The sequence below is a fragment of the Helicoverpa zea genome, chromosome 5 (assembly GCF_022581195.2).
Source record: "Helicoverpa zea isolate HzStark_Cry1AcR chromosome 5, ilHelZeax1.1, whole genome shotgun sequence".
In the NCBI taxonomy this organism is placed as follows: Eukaryota; Metazoa; Arthropoda; class Insecta; order Lepidoptera; family Noctuidae; genus Helicoverpa; species Helicoverpa zea.
Window position 1 is genome coordinate 3,559,196 of NC_061456.1, and position 24,561 is coordinate 3,583,756.

The following is a 24,561-nucleotide window of genomic DNA, read 5'->3' on the forward strand; positions in this document are numbered from 1 at the left end:
ACTTGCATTCTCACAAAGGAAAACAATCCATTTGAAGACGTCATGTGAAGTTATTTCGCTTCGTACATATTACTGAATAGAAGCCGACATTCCCAGGTATGTGTGGTATTTCATATATAGTAAGAATATGTTATTAAGGTATAAATAACTATTTATATTTTTTGTTTATTTACATAAATATGTATACTTTGGAAATATATTGAAATTCAATCAATGGATAACATGAAGTTATGTAGTAAATAATGGTAAATATTTATTGCGAAATACTGATTCGTTAAAACTTCATCGATAAATATTTAAACCAACATTTATTTAGGCACCATAAATACTACATTTCATGTGTTAGCAGTTTATGTTTTCAATTAGACCAAAATCTAAAATGACCAACACTTTGGATCTAACTGTAATTTATCTGATTCGGGAATTCTAAACAAGGTCCTATGATAACATTCATAACCCGTTAGGGCGTCAGGAACGCTCAGACCCCATAAAAGGTAAGTCTTGAAGTTTCTAAACAATCAACAGAATTTCGATATTCAAAAATATCATCTCCGTCCATCCAGTTACAATACTTCCCTGTGTGTACAAATTCTATTGGTTGTTTCAAAACGACGCACGCATAGGTCATTAAACTTAGAGAAGAGAGTGACGTTTAAATATCAAACAAGTAGAATGTAAGTGACAAGCTTAGTATATAATTGAGTGGATACTAATGGTAATGTACCGCAAGTCTGATAGGTGTATAACATGATAAATGGTGTAGCGAAAGTTATTACACAACGGTATTTAATCGATCAACGTATTGTTATTGCGCGGGAGTTGTCGCCGATTCTATCCGATTTGTGGGATGATATATGATGTTTCCATTGTAAAACTTGATAAGATTGTAACCGTAGGTAGTATTTGACTTCTCTCTGCTTTTGCTCTAAACATTGCTAGATAAATTTCAAATTAATATTATTTTGTGGAATCAAAGAAGAATTATACTTAGAGCAGAGCCAGTATCTACTACTAGAATATACCAATATGAAGAGTAGGTTCACTCATGTAAATAGATTTTCACCAAAGAGGCACCAAAAGAAAAAGAAATACCTACACTTTTAAAGAAAACCCTACTTTTTTATTTATACAAACAACCTGCTTTGCAAAGCCTCCACGTGAAACGTGCAACAGTAATTAAAATGCGGTTGTTTAGAAAAAGTAGACCTTCAAACGAATATACATAGTTTCTTTGCTGAAGCAAGGCTTTCACGCTGTCTGACTCTCCAAAGATCCTTTAATTCGTTTCAATTCGTCGACTCGGTCTTTGCAAAGTTTAAGAATTACATTTCGTTCCCTGTTACTAAGGAAAAGTGTTTAATTTAAAAGAGTTGGTTCTCATTGTGCTAAAAGTTAATGAGGCGAGACCAATGCTTGTGTTGTTTACAGTAAGAGAAATACTGTTACGGAAATAAAAATATTACAAGTTGGTTGTGGGAATTAAGTAAAATAAGTAAAACGTTGACTGTTTCATGAATTAGTAGCTATTTAACGCATTTTACTCATAATTAAGTAAGATTTATTATTTCCCTGAGAAAACTTGACGTGACACTTTTAATTCATGTGACTGCATTTTACGAAGTAACTCATTCATTCAAACAATTTTCTAAATCTCAAGATAGAGATACCACTATAAAGTTAAAGTATAGTACTAAATGTTAACAGTTTCACTTATACGATGTTTTTCTTTCAGAAAGAGAAAAGCGAGCGAGCTGGAGGAAGCTGCCATGAATAATGTAGTCCGAACGTATGTTTTGATAGCAATACTACGTAATTAAGCTGGTTGGGATGCTTTACAACGATCTGTTGCCAAATAAAAATGCTATTTATTTTAATGCGCATTAGATTGCTTTTTAAATGATTCAGTGGTAGTATTTATTTTCTTTTTGTGACTGAGAATTTATCAAGACAATGGTTTACATAAATTAGCACGTTGTTTTAGTTAGCTTTCAAATTCAGGTATGTTTTTTGCCGTGTCATCTTGTGACCACACTTATTTAAAGGAAGGACCATACTAACTTGAATATTTTTATGAGTGCCCCAAAGAACACCTTTTTGGCAATGGTGTTTACCGACCTTATATTACTTGGAGTTGGCTGTGCAAATTGTGATAAACAATGCTTCCTGTTTTAATGAAAAACCTTTTAAAGATATTACCCTCATGCAACCCTTAGGCGAGGTGAAGAAGTGGCGTTGGTGTGGCGGGAACGTGGCGTAACCGCGACTTTGATTTTACTTCGACACAAGAAGAAATTGTGTAAAAGTGGGTAAAGAGCCTAAAGGATTGGCAACCATTAAGATTTTGGGTAAATTTTTTTGATGGTTAGTTTCGAACAAAAAGAGGTATTTTTTACCGTGGCATCATAGTGTTGGTGTTCTAATGTTTTAAATAAAATCTCATGCTTATTATGTTCTGAACAGATGGATAATATTGCAAAATATCGCCGATAGTTTGAAGAGATTGGATGCAGGTTCCCTCATAAGTAATTTTATTTACCTTTATCTACTCCAATATCCGTCTTTATGAATCTGAAAATAAAAAAGTAAACTGTTAATAAAATCAGAAGTACCTAGATAAAACTATTGTATCCTTTAAAAAAATCAAAATCCTACTTATATTATAAATGTGATGTATGGATGTATGTTTGTTATTCTTTCACGCAAAAACGGCTGTACCGATTTGGTTGAAATTTTGTATGTAGATAGGTGATACCCTGGATTAACACACAGGCTACTTTTTATCAACACACCACGCGGGCGAAGCCGCTGGCGGAAGCTAGTGATATAATAATTTAGAATTCAATTTTAGAACATTTTTAGTAAAATGTACATAATAATAAAATGTCACGAATAAACATCAAAACAATTTGATGCGTGTACAATATAATAAAATCCTACCTATGTGACATACTGTATGTACACAGGTTTGAAATTAAAATTTGTACGGCAGAGTATCCCAAACAAACAAATAGGTACCGTGATGTTAGCTAATTGTCGAGCCATGAAATACAATACAAACACGCTGGCCTCGCGGCCCTACACGGGGCAGAGAGTACATAGATACAGTCGCCGACAGATGCTCAAAACTTTATGATTAATTTTTTTTTTACTTACGATTCTATACGCAACAGTTTGAGCACGTAATTTTGTAATAAATCAAATCAAATTAAATTTCTAGTCTATGTTTTATTGGTGTACGTGTTCGGGTCTAGTGCTTTTAGAAGAACTGAAAGTGGTTTCGGACAGTGAAATATGACTTTGAGTTTATTTTTCAAATCAATCTAGGTGGACAGACGACCTTATTAAGGTCGCCGGAAGACACTGGATGCAGGTCGCCTCCAACAGGTATCTGTGAGGCCTATCTTCAGCAGTGGACGTCCTATGGCTGAGATGATGATGATGATGAATCTAGATTGTGTTAGTGTGATATAAAAAACAATACAAGATTTCAACAACTTTCAACATGTTCATTTAATTATAATTTCTTTGTTTGTTGAAACACACACCTTTTAATGAACCTCTCATTTCCCGGTTGGCGCCAGGTTTAAAGGCTAACTGACTCATTAAGGTTTGATTCCCAGAGGTCAAGCAGCATTATCGGCCTTTTCCACGAGGAATTTATCAGGAAAATCCGCAGTTTAAATTGTAGATACATAGTCCATATTTTGTTTGTGCCTATCATTTAAGTTGTTTTCCTGATGGCCGTAAGTACCTAATATTCTATTCTATGTACCTAACTGTCAATTTGCTTACTAGAGAAAACTATCTACTACTGTCAAATTCCTATCTCAAGTTTGAAAACCAAAGATAGATAAAATATTGAGCGCGGCCGTTAATGTACGGAACTATTAAGACTACATAAATTAAATCTTTCGAAGTAAAATCATATTTATATCCAGTCTGGTTACATAGCAGTGTAACACAAAAATCGCGCACAATCAGTCGCCGCCGCTTGGCGCGCCATTGTTTGCGATCGTTCTCAATTAAATTGTTTCACAGCCAGGTATTAATATCACAGTTTATCTATTACCTCCATTTCCTCACCTAGGGAACTATTTCATTTCCTGCTGGAAAATACTTCAGTAATTTTAGCTTCGATTCCATGTTATCTAAATTAAATCTGACTTCTCGGATTAGTTTATTAGATCGCGTGTTGGTTCGCATGAAAACTAACGAATGGATGGATTATATTTTTATTTTTGAAGTAACTGTGAATATCAATATTTATGTTGCATGTGAGCTTATTTACCATTAGAATGATTTATTTACCTACAGATACATAAAATGAATACAACACAATATAAATACCTATGCGAAAAAATAAAATGGGTCCATCTCAGTCCATCTTATGAGTGGGGTTTCTTTCAGATGGTAATGTTTTATTCGACTTGAATTTCCCAATATTCCTTATTTTTTTTTAAAGAAAGGCAGAAAATGGTAAGCCTTTTACTATCTGACATAAATCTCTTCTAACTATCAGTATCAGTGGAATGAACTAACAAGCCCAACGTTATTTCATTTTAATGGCCGCACAATAAATGTCCTGTGATAATCACATCGTCGATTACAGTTACCTGGAGGAAATGAAGAGGTCGAATCGCAATCAAGACCCTGAATTAACACTTAGAAACTACCGTTCCACCATAACGAAGTAGTTTAATAGCTGGAGCTTAATCTTTGAAGACGTCAACTTGCTCCGGAATGTGATTAATTAAACGCCAAGCAACGTTTCATCGCCCCAAATTAGTACCCACCTATAAATTAGGTACAACATAATCCATGAAAGGACGATGGGCGTTTTGGTACCCTGTCCAACAGTGTTGAATCTAGTACCATTGCGTAGGTCTTGGCAAGGCAAAAAATGTTTACTATGACGACTAGTCCGAAATCCTTGTCCATTTCCCGTGACATCGACTAATAGAATGTGTAATGTTCATAAATCATCAACGTAGATGAAGTTCTTAAATCCAACTGTTTTGAATAAAAACTGGTAAAGTAAGAAAAAAACAGGAATTTGGCCTTTTTAGAATGTTTGCCTGCCGATTGATTTAAAAAAAGACTGTGCAAACCTTTGCAGTTCACGCAGAACCAGCTTATGTATTTGATGAAAGTCTTTCAGCATTTACAATCAATTGAGGTTAAAAAGTCATCAGACGATGTTTACATAGTCCATATTACGACTCAATCTTGCTCCTCAAGAGGTGCTGAGATAATGGTGAATTTCTTCTTAAAAAAAGATGAATAGAAATGTTTTGAACTTTTGTCAAATCAGATAACGATTGTGTTTCCGTAGTATGACTCCATAGACTATTACAACCTTTAGATTATAATAGAGTGTATCAATCAATGTAAGATGTCTGTTAACTGAGTTTAAAATTATTACATTGACGGCATAAATGCCTCTTAATGAATTTGCATATATGGATGACATATTTGTTTCTATGTCGATTCAATTTTTATCGTTCTTGGATCGGACAGCTAATTGAGGCAAGCTCCATAGTTTTTATTATTCTTCACGTAAATACCTTTCTAATGATATATAATACGTTGCTGTTGGAGCGGGTACCAAATCCCATACAAAGTGCCCATTGTCCTTTACATAATATGAAGATTCCCATTCTCTCAGAACCTTACGTTTAAGTGCTGCTGCTGTGGCCTATTCTTAATTAGAACGGAACTGTGTTGCCACCCTTCGAAATTTATGTGCCCACACATCTTGAAAATTATCTAGACCAAGGAAATTGTCGGGAGTTTTAATGGGGACGTTTTCATACAATGGGGAATAATGGCTCGATTTTGGTACAGACGCTCCGGTGTTATTTATTTAATGGTTTTATTTAAGTATTATAAATTGAGAGAGGAAAATTGATAGCGTAAGGGATTATAGAGCCGTTTGTTTATTATTGAACAGGTAACTTAATTCACCTTGCAAAAATAATGCCTAAGTAATGACTAGCTTACGTCAGCTGTTTCACCTGTGCCCCATGGGAATATTTTGCGGTCACAGATAAAAAGCGGTTTATAACCTTCCTCGACAAATGGGCTATTTTACATTGAAATATTTTTTTCAAATAGGTTCCTGAGTCTTTTATTACTAGCGCCTAACAAACAAAGAAACTAACCTCCCCACTCAGAGACATTTAATGGTTACTTAAGCCATTCCCTAGTGAAGGATTTGTATGACATTCCGTCACTAAGGAGTGACGTAAGTAATCATTAAATGTCTCATTAAAGCTTTATAGTATCATATAGATAGTAAAGTATTTACATACATAGTAGGTAAACCACTATTTACCCACCTGTTGCTAAGTAACGAAGCTTACCAAAACATTTCCACCTAGTTAAACTTGTGTTAAAACATGAGAGACGTAAGTGAAACTCGGAGAAACAGTGGGCTCCAAGTTAATTCGGGGGCTCTCGGGTGAGAGGGGCGAAGTGCAAATTGACAACTTTATTATATTTTTGGGGAGCGCAGGACAAAATTACTCGCTCCGGGTCCATGCCACGCCGCCTCTGCAATCAAAGTTGGCCGCAGATTTTTTAACGAAGCTAGCTGAGCAAGATTTTTTTGGTATTTTTTTTTCAAGTCCTTTTTTAAGTAGAACTCATTTTGTTGTGGGCGGTTTTAGATGACTGTGGAGTAAAAGCTAATTTTTAATGTAAGGCTTGCGGTGCTGTATTTTTGTAATGTAGGTACTTTGCACTTAGCCCGTAAGTTACTTATGATTGTTTAAACACAAGTTAGAAAATACCACTTCACATAAATACCTACTATTGCAATACAAATAAGTTAGATAAGAGTATATGAGTGAGTACACACTTACAATATCCATTAAGTATTAGAGACTCACAAGGTAAAACTATAAACTATCTTAAGAAAAAAAAAAGAGGCCACCTTGAAGGAATCAGTGCGGTACCGCACAAACAGGACCCAAAATCCTGCTGCGTCCTGCAGTACCAACGACGCAGTTGTACGTGTCCCGTCTACATCACACCACGACGGTGGAGCAAATCGTGGAGTATGTCCGGTCCAGGACCAACTGGACCTTGAGGGTGGCGAAGTTGGAGGCGCGTCACAATACGAACTTCAATTCGTTCATGGTGCGAGTTCCAACTCATCAAGTCGAGACATTCCTCAAGGAAGAGTTTTGGCCGAAGGGTGTCGCATTTCGGAGGTTCCGAGGATGGCTACGCGACACCTCGCAGCGTAACACGACGCCGACGCTTCGTGTACATTAGTTTTTAAGTTGTTTATATATTATGTATTAGTGTATTATAATTTAATGTTATTATATTGAAGTTTGGTATTGTATTTTCTATGGGCCTTAGATGCCTGATGCAAATAAATAAATAAAAATAAAAAATATTTACACCGCAATCTCGGGATTCGCTCTCGCTGAAACAATTCGTTGAATTACTAACGCAGTTTAGTGCTCTCCGGCAACAAATAAGCACTATAAATGAAAAATAAAAGAATAACACTTTCTGCTTCAGCACTTAGTCTGATAAATACTGAGAAGTTTGCTATTTTATTTTATGTCTCAAAAGATAGTTTTAAAAACAGATTTAAGTAGTAGATATGAACAGAAAGTTTAAATATTGATTCACCAGTCACTTAATATAATTTATTTTTGGCGAGTTGTATTACGATTGTTTTTCTTTGTTTGCAAATTTTTTCATTCAAATCCTTAACATAACATGTATTATTGATCGAAAACCACACACATTTATTGATAAAAATTATAATAATTGATATTACATATAAAATTAAAAGTAATTAATGAAATGACAAAATGTAATTTCTGATTTCAAAAGTGAAAAGTTACAATTCAACTTTTCTACGTAACAGTACACAGGTCAAAGTCCTTCCCAATCCCTATCCTGCCATCTGATGCTCATCTTTTATTCTAATTGATTAAATAATCCAATTGTTTGAATTAAAACAGAAAGCTTTTATCTGATCGAAAATGCTCGAGCAATAGGCTAATTAGTTTACGTAAATAATTGATAATTATAACTGTGATAGGGCAATTAGAAGGGAACATCTGCGGCCCAGATGGGCCCCTGGGTCCCTGGGCCCCCTCGTTTGAATATCTGATGGAAACATGTCGTTTGTCAATGTCCATTGGTCGGGCATTCAATTTGTAATCATTAGGCTTGATTTGATAATTTAATTTTCTTTTAAAATGTTGAAGTTGCTTTGATCTGTATCTTTCTTTCTCTCGATTAGTCAAACTATTTTCTCATGTAGTGATAGATGTAGGCAGTTAGCTTAGTGGGTGGTTCGGGACTGAATGACCTAAGTCCGTTGGGTCTGTGGTGGGTTTAAATGATGTCTGAGATTAGTTCTTTAGTGTGTTTTTGAACTAAAAATTTTTGTTGATGATGATGTCAACTCTTATTAAAAGCGAAACTACCACAAGCGAATTTTTATTCTGTGTAGTTGTATAAACTACAGTAAGCCACCACTTTAAGTTAATATAATAATTTACTTACTCAAAACAAACATTTATTCATAACCGCCTAAATTATAGAACATAATTCATTAAAATGAAAAGTTCGCAAAGCAGTGTAGGTAGTGGAAAATTAAGTTTACAAATAACATCGTATTGTGGGTAGTCGTGAAATTACCTTTGTGTATAATTTCGTTTGTTACATTATTTATTTGAGTACAGTGGGTATGAATTGTATTATCATATTAATTCGTATTGTCCTATTAGCGCTGAGTTTAAATAAATATATTTAAATGTAAACAGCTTTCGTGTTCATTGACTATTAAACCGTGATGGGTTTAAATAGTATTTATTAGTTTTGACTCGTCAAAGGGATGATACATCGCATGTGTATTTACTAGCTTCCACAAGCGAATTACTCGGCCCTCACCAAAAACAAGTAGCGTATGGCCTCAATAAATGAGCTATCTAAAGCTGAATAATTTTTACAATGGTCTATAAGTTCCTAAGATTAGCAAGTTCAAGCAAACAAACAAACTCCTCAGCTAGTTTCTTAGGAGTTTACAGATAATAAAATTTCAATATATATGAAGTTGAGGAGCAAACCTTATTTAAGCTTTTAGCCTTGCTAAGGAAAGCTTACTTCATTCTATATTCTTCTTGTTTGGATTCTTTGATGTATATATCAGTTATGTAATCCCGATGCTCCCTCATCGCTAAATCTGAAGAATTTGTTTTGCACTGAAGGAATATTAATGAGTGCATTAGTCGCAATATGGCTGCCTTACTGGTTCGCGGTAAGGTATATTGGATCTAGTAAAAAAACATGCTGGGATTACGAGAATCTCATGTTGATTTTTACAAGAGTCATAACTTCGCAAGTATAATGACCAGCGCTTCATCACAGAAACCAGACATAGTTAAAACCTCCATAAAGCAAAATATGGCAAAGGAATGCCATCAGCAAAACCATCATACCTGAAGGTTTATTAGTAAAAGGCCCTTATTTACGATATTATTGCCGGGGGTAGCTTTGTGCTGGCTGTGCTAATTAGATGGCTGGTTATAAAGAGCTTCGGAGGCGGTTACTTGCATATTTTAATGCCTTTATCAAGTTGTTCGTGCTGTAATCGCAACGGGACATCGTGGGGACACACTGCTGAGAAGTATGACGAGTAAGTTTTATTGAACATGAGTTTTAAATGGCTTTAGAATTATAAAAATGATCGGATTACTTTATATGAAGCTTTTACGGGTTTATAATAAATGAGTTTCAGTTTTCTAAATTACCAACCGCTGAATGGAAGTATTAATAAATGGAAGAAGATTATTTTATTTTCCAATGCAATCCGCATTTATAACGTAATGAGGTTTTATGAATTTTTCAATAACAAAAATGCTTGGCCATGCTGCCTTGATCTGTTTTTGCTATAAATGTTCAAGAAAGCGAATGAGATGCAGAAATATTATTACTGGTATCACTTATGTACAGTTTAAGTTCATTTTTGTGTCTTAAAGAAGATAATGGTTCAATTCGGCTATTAGTTGTAAGGTAACCAAACAGTTTCTGTCTTGGTAACACCACTTGAAGCTAGACACATAAACCAACTTCTTAGCACGTCCACGAAGGTACACGTACGTACTTACCTACACAAAGCTACACAAACTTGAGCTCAGTATGTCCACCTGTTATCGTCGCCCGCAGATACAGTTTCCCCTTCGAAGCCATATTTCATACAATTTCCCTGCTGGTGGAACATAATGAAGGTATTGGAGACGACACTTAAGGAACTCGGTACACGTGTGCCGCGGCGATTTGGCTCCTCGGCGACACTTAAATTTCATTACACTAGCGACTGTGACTGCTCAAGTTCTAGACTTCGGCGTTTTATTTCAGTTAAACGGTCTGATTTTCGAAGCGAGTTAAATAGATTAAAAAGTTTACTAAAATATTTGCTTTGGGTTTTTTATAGAATATCTGTGTTCTGTAGTGCAAGTCTGAAACTCGTTTGGCTGAAGGATATTGTGTTACCTAGAAGCTACCGGCTATGGAAGACAGACTACAAAATATGGTATGCTTTGGTGTCTTGTTAATGAAAGCCGATACAAATAAAATTGAGAACAGGCCCATGACGTTTTCAGTACAAAACGGGAGGATGGCGAATTGTTTAATTAAATGTGTCAAAAGTAGGTATTACATAAGCATTTGGAGCACACTTTAAAAGAAGTACGTAGTTAGAACTAAACTTTCTCTGAATAGATATGTTCTGAACAGAAATGTAACAGTAATTTCTACTTTTGAAATAGTTTAATATTCTTTTGCAAAAAAAAGACTTGAGCTTAAAAGCATTTTGAAATTAGAGAATGTAAAGGACTAAAAAGCATAGGACAACTTTATATGATTTATTATCATGACATGTAGAGTAATTTGTTTTCGTATCGTATAGCTCAAGGGTTATGAAAGAGGAGACGCAAGATATATTAACGATCCTAATTCCTTATGGTGTCGGGTATACTTAAATAATTACATGCTTAGGCTTTTGAATGCCCGTTTTAGAAAAAAGTCAAGAATGTAGGTATAATGTGTATTGTAATATTGGAGCTTGCTATTTTCTTGAAATAGTTTTCAGATTCTTAATTTAAAATTGTTCCATATTAAAAAAAAACTTTTAATTAAATTATTAGTACCATTTTGGCACAGCGTAACTTCAATTTCAGAGCATGAACTCAGTATTATTTCAAGAAATTTTGCTCTGATGCCCTCAAGATTTCATGTTTCTGTAGGTGACAATTTAAATAAACTATTTTGAGACAGTCTGCTGCAACTTCCAAATGAAAATAGACTTCAACTATTTTGAAAACGCATAACTGATGTTGTGAAAAGCTTTCCCCTGTTTGTACAAGTTTTGTTTTGACACTTTATGAAATAGGAATTTATAGAACGAACCTTCTATCAACTTACGAGTATTCTTGGAACAACTTTTGCTTGAAGGCTTGTATTGGATGGTAAGTTGTTCTCGTTGTACCTAATAAGGTTATTATTCGCATTTCATATATTTCAGTTGCAAACGGAAAGTTGCGTAGCAAATTAAAATCACGTTATTTTTGCGCTATCATAATTTTTAGATGTAAAGAAAGCCTTATTTGTATTTTCTTCAAAAAACGTTAATCAACCGAACGTGAATCCAACCTACACTGTTGGAGTTTTCATGTTAAAGCACGTCTTATTAAAAGCTTTTGATGAAACGTCATCATACCACAGATTACTAATCATACCTTGAAGTAAGTAGGTAATTATTACATCTTAGCTAAACATACTCGTAATACACAAGTGCTACAAACCGAATAACTGTATCCTATCAAAACATAACAAAGAAAAACATGCATTAAGACGTTAACTACATAAAAGAGTCCCCAAAATCCTTAAATCTGCGTGTTACTCGTCTTACGGTAATCGCATTCGACCCCATGCAGTGACCTCCACGTGTCTCGCATAGTAATATCTCGACAAGTGCACTTCGTCTTTTTTCCTCACTTTTACGCTACTTTTACGATTGTAATCTCAAGTTTACCGACCGTAAACCCGAGGTAATAGAGATCCAAATTAAATTGCTATCTCGCTTTATTGAAAAGCACGCCCATTACATTTTGATGTTTCAATGGGAATGCATGAATTATGATGAATTACGTTTTCAATTTACACGTTTAATATGAAAAACGAATAATTAGATTATCGTTGATTAGTGGGTAAAATCAACCCCTCAGGTATGAGTGTGTGGGTTCGATTACAATGGGCAAGTTCAAATGAAACTTTTCTAAGTTTGAATGTACCGTCTAAGCATATCTTGGACACCAATGACTGATTAAAAGGTGAAGGAAAACATCTCGAAACCTGGATTATAAAGTCTGAAATCCAGGAATATAAAGAGAGGAGGCTGCAGCCCAGCTGTGGGACGATAAAATGGCGATGACAATTAATCAGAATAATAATTGTTCAAAAAATATAAAGCTTTGCCGTATTCTGATTATAGTTTTAATGCCTACACAAACGTTGATAAATTATAGTCTGTGCCATTATTTAAGAACGGGGCAAAGTCCCGCGTTCCCCTTATTTTAATATTGTTCGCTTTAAAAGTTGTGTAAGTAATTGCTCGAAAGTAAACCGCTCTAAAGTGATTAAAATTTATTGTTCTTGTTGTTTACGCTTTTAATCCGCGCGGAGGAGAGATAATATATTTAAGACGCCACCGTGATTTTGATAGCCGTTTGCCATGCCAAATTATAGGACTACCCGCTTACCAATGGATCTGAAATTTTGATATAGGTAAATTGATATCTTTATCTAGCTTCTGCCAGAACGAAAACACGATACTGATAATTTTACTCGATCATAATTAATTCCGAAAACACGTCTAAAAAAGTACTATTTTTGAAATTACAAGGAAGTTACACTATCTTTATGTTTCAAAATTACTCTAATATATTCTTAACATCAATATTAACGTTCTGTCAAGGTCATTTTTCCATAACTATTACCAAACATTTCTAATTAAAGTTTTAAGATATTGGATTTTTTGAGCGGCAGCGATCATGATAGACGCTACGCAATTCTGAACCTTATGTCCGTGCTCTAGCGATTGATACACAATGTGTACGGAGACGAGCCAGTCCGGCGATAGCCCTCGTCGAGGTCGGACCTGCGCATGTTGTCGCTCCGGCCGTAGGTATAATAATTTGTGACGATAACTCAGATTTGCGCGCGGCCCTATGTGTGCGTCGGCTTGTAAATATACAACTTTCGCTCGTGTGACAGTGACGTCGTCCGAGCATGACGTGTTCTTATCGCTTTTTGTTATGGGTACAGTCGTTTACAAAAATGTCTAGTTGTTCACGAAGAAAATGTTTAAGGAGTCAGGTAGCGTTTCAAAAAATGAAACAACATCCAAAGCTTTTTATTATTACATCTTACAGTTTTTCATTATTTTCTCATAAGTTTTTTCAAATTGACATTGACAGTATCTAAGAAATAAATGAGGTGAAATATCTAAGATGAATTAAATACTCCTTACATATTTTCTAGCTCGGGGTACGAGGACAATAAATAAAAGTGTGGACTTGATTTTTCAAGTAGCGATTCAGAATCATTATAAATAAATAAATATTTTTATTGGGTATTAAACAAATCAAAAACTAACTTAATAATTTCAATAGATATGTACACAGATAAATAAACATTAAATTACGTAATAACTGTTTTTCCTTAAACAGCCGTAACCCCTAAATAACTGTATATGTACCCGACTGTACCTCTTGTCACGCACACAAAGTCACTGTATATGTACAAGGGTTGCCCACACATAACCGCGCGCAAGACTGAGTTGAACTTACTATAGCACTCTGAGAACAAAAAATCTATGGAGACCGTGTTATACTATAAATTCTTTTTTTTTACATTATATTATTATTTATATTTCAGTTTTAATAAATATGTTTAAAAATGAATTACTTAGCTTCATTACTTCTTTGATACCTTACAGCTTCACTACATACATTTATAGCATACATAACACACAAGATCTGCGACGCTCTTATTCCTTACCCACTTAATTTTTACTAGCTGTTTAACGCGATTTTAGCCGCATTCCCGGGGAACTTCTTCCTGTGCCCGGATAAAATATGGCCTACATTCACTGGGGATAGTGTAAATCTCTAATTGTGAAAGCAAATCAAATCAGTTAAGCAGTTTCAGAGCTTATACAATCCACAGAAACAAACAATCAAATCTTCCCTCTTTATAACATTAGTATAAATTATTTAACACTGGTCAAACGCTTTCATTTGATACCCATATTGAGAGAGCTATAAAAAAACAATGCAATTCAGCATTTTCTGGCGGTGGCTATCTTGGACTTTAAATAATATTATACATGATTCTACATACTAATCAAGCCCTTTCATTTGATATCCATACTGAAGGAATTGTAAAAAAAATATGTTATTCGCCATTTTGTGGCGGCGGCCATCTTGGGCCGATATTCACCAAATAAAGCTAGGAACACTCCCGATTAATTTCATTTCAAACAAAAAAACCTAAATACATATCGATTCATCCGTTCTGGATATACAAACACACATACACGACACACCACACATACATACACACAACCATACGCGTCCAAATTATCATATTACTCTTCATAAAAAGTTTTCATTACAAATAATTTTTGTAAGTACAACAAAAAAAAAAATCCGATCAAAAAATAAAAAACTTAGGTAATTTGCGGCTCCCTATCTTCCCTGTTCGGTTCTCCTGACCCCGCGCTGACCTCGGCGTGTGCGATTGGCGCGAAATTCAAATTTTACACATTGAGTGAAGAGTATAGCTTGCGCGACGCGATAGACGCGGAAGTGTAGTGGGCGGAGCTATCTAAAATCAAAAAATCCGCGGTGCGGTCTCAACACAATATATTTTAAATTAATTAGACTTGTTTTTAATTGTTCTGTTGTTCTTAGGACAAAGAGTAAACGAGCTTGACTGCATGTAAGCGTAATTGAAATAAATATGACCTATTATTATACTTTGTGTAGATTTTGATTTAATAATTAAATTAACAACGAAACATTTTACGAATTACTCTATTCATAATTTGATCAGACTTTATTAAAAGGCTTTTGATACGCATCAGCAATGTGATGATTATAAAGTCTATATTTAAACTAGGTACGGTACAGCTAATTCGATAATTGTTGATGGTTGCAGTGTATATCTATCTAAATAAATGCCTAAATATGTGTTAATTGTTTTTGACCTAATGGGATATTATAATAATATATTATTAACTCTATTTCGGTTCAATTTATATTATAGTTGAGCTAAACAGCTCTACATACATACATAAAGGCGATTTGTTATAGACTACAACATGACTTTCTGTAACACACGTTATAAAATAGTGCCTAGTCTAGATTATTACCATTACTTTATAAATATGCCACTACTATTTATGACTAGGGTATTCACGACCCACTTCGTGAAGCTTTGTAACAGCGTGCAATGCACCCACAGTAATGGGAATACACTTTTATGAGATCCTTTGAGTTATGTTGTTTGAGTACGTTTCAATGTTCCCTCTTGTCAGTTTTTATTTCAACACAAAGTATGAAAGCGTAATAAACCCCTTTTCATTAAAGTTGTAAAGAAATATGCTCATGTGTGTGGTGTAAAATTCTGGTAAATTTTAATTAATATTACTCGTGTGAAAACATACATGGAGTGGAGTAAACACAATAGTGAGTATTGGTATTACAATAAAATTGAGGTTTTTGCATTGTTTAAACAGCCTCAAAAATAAGCAGGAGTAGGTACGTTTGGCGGGATTGAAGAGTTTCGTGGATCGGTACACAATAGGCTCCCGAAATGTGGGTTAAGGTTGGTTTAAGATAGTAGACTAAATAACAAGATTTCCTACCTCAAAAAGTCACTAAGAAAAGATAGCTAATATTATTTCAATAAGACCAGGAATTAATATATGAATATAAATATATTCAGCAGCCAAGTTTCAGGTCACTAGAGTATCGACTATGCAATTTTCTTCTAGAAATAATCTGATGCTGAAATTCTTTTATTGATAAAAAGCTGCACTATTCCCTTGGTATCCACACGAAGTTTTTATGCGTTCTCCAAAGAGGTGAAGTGACCTGTTTGTGGGTCCAGTTGAAAGTCGTAAAAACAGTAGTTCTGTGTAATCCTCACGGACGAAGCCGGGGGAGATGCTAGTTAAATAACGTACAACCTTATATAAGAAGGAATTTAGATTGTTTTATGTGTGAATATTATTAAAGGAATGTTTGCTTTCTGGTGATCAAATTGTGATCTACATTTATTGGATCGAGTACCTTTGTAATGTTAATTTTAACTCTGTCCAAATATACTGGTTATAAATGAACAATATCAATAATTACTCAGCTTCATTATAACAGCAATCATGGAAAACCGAATCCAAATATAATTGGGAAGACAGACGACGATAATAACATACCTATGTATTTTCGAAATATTTTTTTCGACGTAATAAAGTAATGAATGGACTGTTATTGAAGACTGACCTATAATTTGTTATTAGTTTGTAGATTCTTGATTAAATAATTACGAAAACCAAAGCCATTAATTATCACTTTCTTTCCCTTTATTTTTCCCGCACTTCCACAATCTAAGTTGTAGCAAGTTGAGCGTTATCGGCTCGATGCTCACTTAGATAAGCCGAGGTAACTTAGCAGCAACTTAGAGATAACTTAGTGTTGTCGACTTACTAAGGGTTAGCATCCAAAGTCCGGATTTGCTACTTCCCGATAAAATGTACGTGACTTTATAGTGTGTTGTGGGTCAAAACCATGGAGAATAAAATGGCTTGCTAAGGTGCTATAACGGAATATCGCCTAAGAAAGTAGTGCGCCAAAATGCGGGGGACGAGGAACGTTACTGTTTTCACCCTTATACGCCTTCTTTGGACCCGACCATTTTCTGTAATACCGAAAATCGTTGACAAATGTCTCAAACAACCCTATCGCCACGTTAGTTTTGGCAGTGGTCATGCCCACCGTACTAATTTGACCTAGAAGAAGGCGTCTGACCTACCTGCATTATAGCATCTCCGTTCATTTTTCCTTACTCCGTGGTCAAAACAGACTTAAGATGGATAAGTGGTTTGGTCAACAAGTTTTGGTCGCAATCGGACTGCGAAAACGGATAACAAAGTTTTTTTTCACGGAATCTTTGTTTATTTGAAATAATCATTGGTCTATTTAACAGCTGATGATATGTCAATAGGCCCAAAAAAATTCTAGAGGTCAAACACAAAAAATCTTGATGAAATGTCTTTGTCTTTTATTAGTTACAATCATTGATTGAATATTGATTTTAGTTTTTTTTATCTCTTCAGGGTTTTAAATATTTCCCTACTTCAATGACTCTTAATATGGACTTAAATAGTAAAACTGTTTCTTAATAAAATGTAAATAATAATAATAAAATACAGTGTAAATGTTTATTTGAAATAAAATCTTCCGTTGTAATTTGCGCTGCGCTGAAACTGGCTTTGTTGTAAAAATTATGTAGTTTTGTTTCAGAGCGGTTATCGCATTATTGCACAGTTTGTTCTGTTGTTCACACAAAGGCTTATTCTGTTTATTTTCTAGAAATGTAGAGTAATGTTTAAATTACTATTGTTATAGCTAGTAAATAAAAATATTACGTCAATAAGTATCATCATCAGCCTGTCGCAGTCCACTGCTGGACATAGGCCTGTCCAAGTGCACGCCACTGAGATCGATTTTCGGCTTCTCGCATCCAGCTCAATAAGTCAATCCAGATGGCAATAAGTATATGTTATAAATAACTGTTCTTATAACTAGCCGTTTTCCTACGGTTTCACCCATGCCCCGCGAGGACAAATCGCCGTTCCGCGACATAATATTACTCGGGAAGAGTGTAACTTTCCAACTGAAATAATTTTTCAAATCGCTCCAGTAGTTTCGGAGCCTTTAGAGTACAAACAAACAAAAAAATCCTCATTATTATATTAGTATGATGATGATGTCCTCCTAGCCGATTATCGGCTACGACGGCTGTTCTCACGTAAGGAGATTAGCCAACTACGCAGGACATATTATAGTGCACGAGCATTTGCGCAGACACAGGTGCACTCACTATTCCTTAACTCTCATAGCCCGATGGGACGGTAATCCGACACGACCGGAGAGAGATCAGACGCAGGACCGACATTTACGTGCTCTCCGAGGCACGGGTGTATCAATCACCAGCCTGGAAGCCTGGAAGCCCGGAGCCTGGATATTAGTATACATTATACACAAGAGATCAAGAATTATAAATACCTAATGTAATCTTTGATTATTCGTAATCTTTGCATCTTTCAGTACTTTCACAAGATTACTTACTTTCCGTAAAGAAAATGCTTTACAACCGACCGTATTTAAGGCGGTAAAACAGTTAGTCTTGCAAATTAATTTCCCTGAGAGGAACGGTTAACTGAAATTTCAGCGGCTTCCGAAGCGGAAAGCAGTGATAAACATTTTTAAAAAACTTTTTTGAAAGATAATGTCGTTTGTTTGCTTTTAGTTATCAATGACTGATTATATTAATTAGAAGTAAATAGCTATATTAGTGAGATATACTTACGAGAATTACCTCTATATTAGTTTGAAGAAAAGAACAATCTAATTAATTTGTTAAGGACACTTGTGAGGAGATTAAGAGTCTGCAGACTGATTACTTATTACACTCTAATCCGCGTGTCTTATTTTTATGTCTTAGGCATTCGTTTATAAATACTATATAAACAAAATAAAGTAACTAGATTTCTATTAAAATAATTCTAGGTACTCCTAAATTAATATTTTTCGTTTTCTTATGTATTTCGTACATACCTACGTATTACGACCAATTTGTATAATATTAACCAGTAGCTAAAGTGCCAAATAACAAGGCTTTGAGATTCCTGCATTTACAAAATAACAATAAACAGGTATCATCTTGGACCCAGTGGGCACCAATTTTTTATATTTTTTGTTTGTGTTTCATATTTAAAAACATAAATAATGTGTTACAGAATAAGTAAATGGAAAAGGTATCATGTACATAAGTGATTTAACTTAACACAACCGCGCTTAGTTAAGCTTCGCGTAAGAATAAAATATAATGGAGTGTTCTCACTACCTACTTATCTTCTCGAGCCACTCGTACGAGGCAATTAAGGGCAATGTCTACTAATGTCTGAAGGCAACAGGTTCTTGTTTCATTCGAGTTATGCTGACTAATGATAGCTCCCATCTTGTAACATATCGATTTTAAAGCATTAAGTTGGAAATTATGCGAACCATTCTCGTTTTTAAGTAATGTCTGTTACTCATGTGTTGATGCTAAGGTAAGTAAGTCTCTTTTTAAAGATGTATTCAATTTATATTGTTTTTTATTTGCTATAAACAGTACTTTATTTATTGAGACCATCTTTAGCGTAGGTACTACATTTAGTAATCTATTAGTTACCTTTTTTTGTTGCAACACGTTGATAGATAAGTTAAGGTTATAGTGGTATATTCTACAAGAAGTTTTTATTCGCACTTTTGCCTTTCATAGAATTTGTGAAAAGGCAAAAAAATTAAAGGTCGTCTCAATAATTAATAAGCAACCTATGAACATTGTAAACACATTTTAATAGGTATCACAAACTTTGCTCAAAAGTGTGAATTTCAAAAACTCATATTACAATAAATTAAACCGACTTCCTAAAACACTAAAAAGCAAAAAAAAAAAATTTAGGTGCATTGGCCTAGAAGTCGGCGTCTAATGGATGTTACTAAGTTAATTTTGCCACCGACTTCTAGGCCAATGAACCTAATTTTTTTTTTTTATGTTTGTTACTCGATTTCTCAAAGACGCCTGGACCGATTTCAAAAATTCTTTTTTTATTTGTAAGGGTATGCTTGTCATTTGGTTTTTTGAAGTCGCTTGAAAATTGTTCTCTTTGACGGGGCATAATCGTACTGTTTTGTACTGGCTATTAAAATTCAGGCTTCATAATTATATCGTCCAAAGGGTACCTATAGGGTTTACAGTGGCCATAATATTATGGGTAATTATTGCTTATTGCAAAAATACCTTTAACGGCCTTTCCCAATATTTTATCTATCTATTGATTTGCTTACTAGAGATAGAATTTTGACATTGCGTTGTTCCACGCGCTCCTCAAAGAGATGTCAGCAACCCCTGTGGGGCCCAGCAGGGCCAAGGTCTGCCGGGGCTGCGGGATTGCTCGAAAGAATTACCGCGGCCCTGGTACATAAAAGGCCTACGACGGAACACGACGGTTTTTAGTCAGTAAGAGTCTGACACTCCCTCACCGCTGCTAACCCACAGCGGGATGGGATCATTTGATGATTTTTGACGTCGTTAAAAAAAGCTCCATTCTGGTAATGTCTAATTCCTAAAAGACAGAGATATAACCTGTCTTACAATGTCTTATATTGAAGCGTTTAGTCGCCATGAATAAATAAATAAGATGAGCCAAGATGTCAACTATGGTCTTAATATTTTTTTATTTAGACAACCGGTTACATTATTTTACTTAGATAACAAACAGTTTATAAGTCGATAACCTCTTGAATATTCAAAATATCCCACGAAATAATGCCATTTCCATATCGGCTTGGATGCGAATAGGTTGGTAGCAGTTTATTTAGGACATAATGGACATAAAAATATTCTTTTGATATGCAAATGACTATCAGGTGATATTGTTCATTTATTTTTAACTTTCTAACTTTGACCAATTTACTTATTTTAAGCCTTTTGATTATATTCAAACTGAAACGTAAAGTCTACGTTACCGCCAACGAAGCCACTAGGCGGTCCAGTATTTGGTAACGAAGTTTCAAAACCAGAAAACTTTCATTTAATCTAGTTAACCAATCTAAAAACTCATCGCGGGCTGCTCATTCAGAAGCTATCCCAACTTAAAACGACTTTCGAACTTTAGTGCTATGAAAATACAGACAAAACTACAAATACGAATGAAGACATTTTGGCTGGCCGCCTAATGGCGAGCGACGTGAATTGTTTGAATGCATTTTGTAGCTGTTGCTACATGTAGACAGGGTTTTGCATATAAACGCCCGGCCGTGCGGCCTGCAATATGGGCATTTTCGTCACTCAGAGTTAGGAACAAATAGAAGTGGCCAAAAGTTCTTGCTTTCTAAAACCAGTGGCTTAATTGACACATGGGCATTTTCAACAAATAGAAATAGCAAATAAACTCGTCTTTCATAGCCAGTGTCTTAATTGACACTTGGGCATTTTCGTCAGACAGACGTAAAAACAATTGAAACAACAAAAAAGTCCCTCTTTTCGAAAACCAGTGGTTCTATTGACACATCTTGTTTGGCAAGCTATAAATAGCTCTAAAATGGTACAGATTTTTTCCAGAATTGCTAATAAAAACATATCTAAATGTGGTTCGTCTTTATGGGCGATACGATTGTGTTTTCTAAAAGCATGAGGTTTTTAGCCTGACCTTTGAAACAGAAGCGATTTTTTAAAGTATTATTACAGAGGGGAGTGGTATTTGTAGGGTCGGAATAATGTTTTTGACGCGGCGTTGCGCGTTTTGTGATTGGTCATTGAGTGAACACCTGCTTGACTATCCCCTCGTTTTTTAAGGTCTGTGCCACGTGCTCTACTGTTATAGAGCATTTGTATTTCATATTTTGGGGAGCTTTAAACGATGCGTGTCTATAATGCAGAATACACTTTACCCATAAATACTTCCTAACATATCTGTGCTATCATATATTGGTAGGTGTAATTCTTTAGTTTTAAAAGAAGCTTTGTCTTGAATTTGGAATAGCTATACGAAAATGAGTGCTCAATACTGACCTACACCAAGTTTTGATATTAAAACTTTGTACATTATTCCGAGATATAAAAGTTATAAACGACAGTAATAAATATTACAGAAGCAGTTAATTTTAAGTGTGATTAAAGTATTCAGTAGAGTTAGTAAATAAATAAACTCATTAAGTAAATGTAAATTAATAGCTAGTGCGTGTAACACATTTGTTGCTTTGCCAACATTTATGTTAATTTAAATAAAATTCTGGAGTCCATTAAAACTTAGATAAATATACAGCAAATTATAACTTTACCGAACGAGAAAAAAATCTTTCATTTTAGTGCCTAAGGCAACAAAAATATTTGAATACATGTGTCATTACCATAAGTATTAGTTATGCAAATGACTAAAAAACGTTTACATACAATTAAATTGAAGTCACAAACCGTTTTCTAACAAAACTTTTAAAAATTCAGGTAGCTGATGTCTCTATTTTGTACGTTTATAAGTCTGTGGAACAACGCGTGGAATTCTTAGTGTAATATTATACCGCGTCAGTTTGATATTCAGCTCTATTAACTGTCCACCGGAGATTATAATAAAGATAGGAATACATTCTGAATGTCTTTATCTTCTGGATAAGGACGCCATGGGAATAACACCATGGGGTATAAAGAGCCGAATGTATTAGGAGCAGTCATGATGACACTTATTTAAATTAAGAGATAGTATCATGTTCCTTATGAAGAGCAATATAGTAAATAAAGTTATGACAATTCCAGATTGCTATTAAAACCTGATACCCCAAACTGAAGATAAATGACAAAATCCAGACGGCAATATAAACAGAAATAGAAACACGAAAATATATACTCCAATCACTTCGATAAGGATCAAATGGAAAATGTAATCTTGGAAAAGAGCGTCCCTATAAAAAGGACAACAGCTGAGGTAGAGAACAAAACAATCGCTATATTTTACAAGTACGAAAAGCAATGGACAGAAACAATCAGAAATGGTCCAAACCGAAAACGATCAAGAAAAATGCCGTTCTGCCTTATCGTGGATTGCCTCAAATGGTACCTATAAAGCTTGGAGCACCTGAGCAATAACATTATCTTCTCCGATAATAATGCAGTTGGTATAATAATAGTTAAGGCACAATCATTGATGGGCTTCGGAAGACGGGACTTCTAAGCTCATGATTGATAATTTATATCCATTATAACGGTACTGGAAGCCCTGTTTCCTGGCAGTAAAATAAGAAAAGCTTGAATTTTAATATTCGCTGCTGAAATTGGGTTAGCGTACAAAGTCAAAGGCTAAAATTGTTGTCAGCAACGACGTAGCTATTTCACTTCAGATTTTTAGTGAAACATTATTGTTGGACAAAACACTGATTGTGCAAACAGAACTCCACCCGAATTATGAAGAGATAAAAATGGCGGATGGAAATAAAAATATTCCTTTTAATCTGTTGTGACATTGTAAATAATTGTAATGGTAAATCTAACTGATTTAAATAGGGGAAAATTACTGGTCCTGGAGGCCATAATTTAGTGAAGGCACAGATGGACGTTCTGAGCGGCGCGGCGGTCCCGTTGACATTTGCAAGAAATAATCATTTAAAGATACGTATTACACGAAAGATAATGTAGTCCTCGGGTGAAGTCCTAACTGGTTTGGTCAGGGTCTAGAAAATTGCTGCGTTCCACTTTCATAAGTTCATCATCTACATATTCTAGTATTTACAGTTATTTTTATTACGTGTTATATACTGACTTATTTTACACGTTGGTTGCCCTTTGCCTTTTTAGCGTGAACTAGATTCTATTTATATGAACTTAATTACGGAACACGAGGTGACTAAAACTTTACAAAATCGAAATAAGTCGTAGCCTTAATTATCTTTTTGTTTATTGGTTTATTGTTATAAATAAAAAGTTCCGAATTTATATTGCGTAAGGGCATTCCATTTTTTATAGATATATTCCGTTAGTCCTGCTTTGCTTAAAATTCCACTATGAACCGATTTACTTGACTTCGACCGTATCCTCGGATAACCTGGAAGAAATTTTTCTCTAAATTTTTTAACACCTGTCTCAATCTTGCTCCGCTTGAAATAGCGCTTTATATAAATCAGATGTAGATTTAGTCCGTTCTCAACACGAGTTGTAATAAAACTGGTTTGCCTCAACGCGCTGATTAGATTTTGGAATGGGATTAGAATTTTATACGTTGCTTGTTAAGCACACTTTAATCTTGGCAACCTACATAACAGATTCAAGTGATATAACTTATAACAGTACACTCCAAATTATCCTTGAGTTCATGTTTAAATAAACGTCATATTCTCCGTACTCTTTAGTTTATGTTTAATACAGATTCATGTGGATTTATGTCATCAACTTTTTGTTTCAGAAAAGACAACAAGGAAAATGTGAGAAAGAACGCATCCAGGGACGTATCCGGATTTTTTCCTGTACCATATTGACAGAATGAAAATCTCTGCACTCGAAGACTGCCTTCACATATCAAAATTTATTATTTACATGGCGAGTTTTTGCTTGTTATGCATATCAGTGTAAAATTGAACGAAAAAATAAGGTCCAGAAGAAAAATGACCAGTAACTTTCGCACAAAATTGAGGAAAATACCGCTGGTGT

General features: G+C 34.8%; 1 protein-coding gene across 1 annotated transcript in view; it reads right to left on the reverse strand.

The window, feature by feature from the left end:
- Positions 1–24,561, reverse strand: part of LOC124630761 (protocadherin-like wing polarity protein stan) — a 171,146-nt gene that overhangs the window by 70,074 nt on the left and 76,511 nt on the right. Inside the window, exon 3 of the mRNA XM_047164745.1 lies at positions 2,537–2,568. The gene's annotated coding sequence lies outside the window, so the exon portion shown is untranslated. The remainder of the gene's footprint in view (positions 1–2,536; positions 2,569–24,561) is intronic.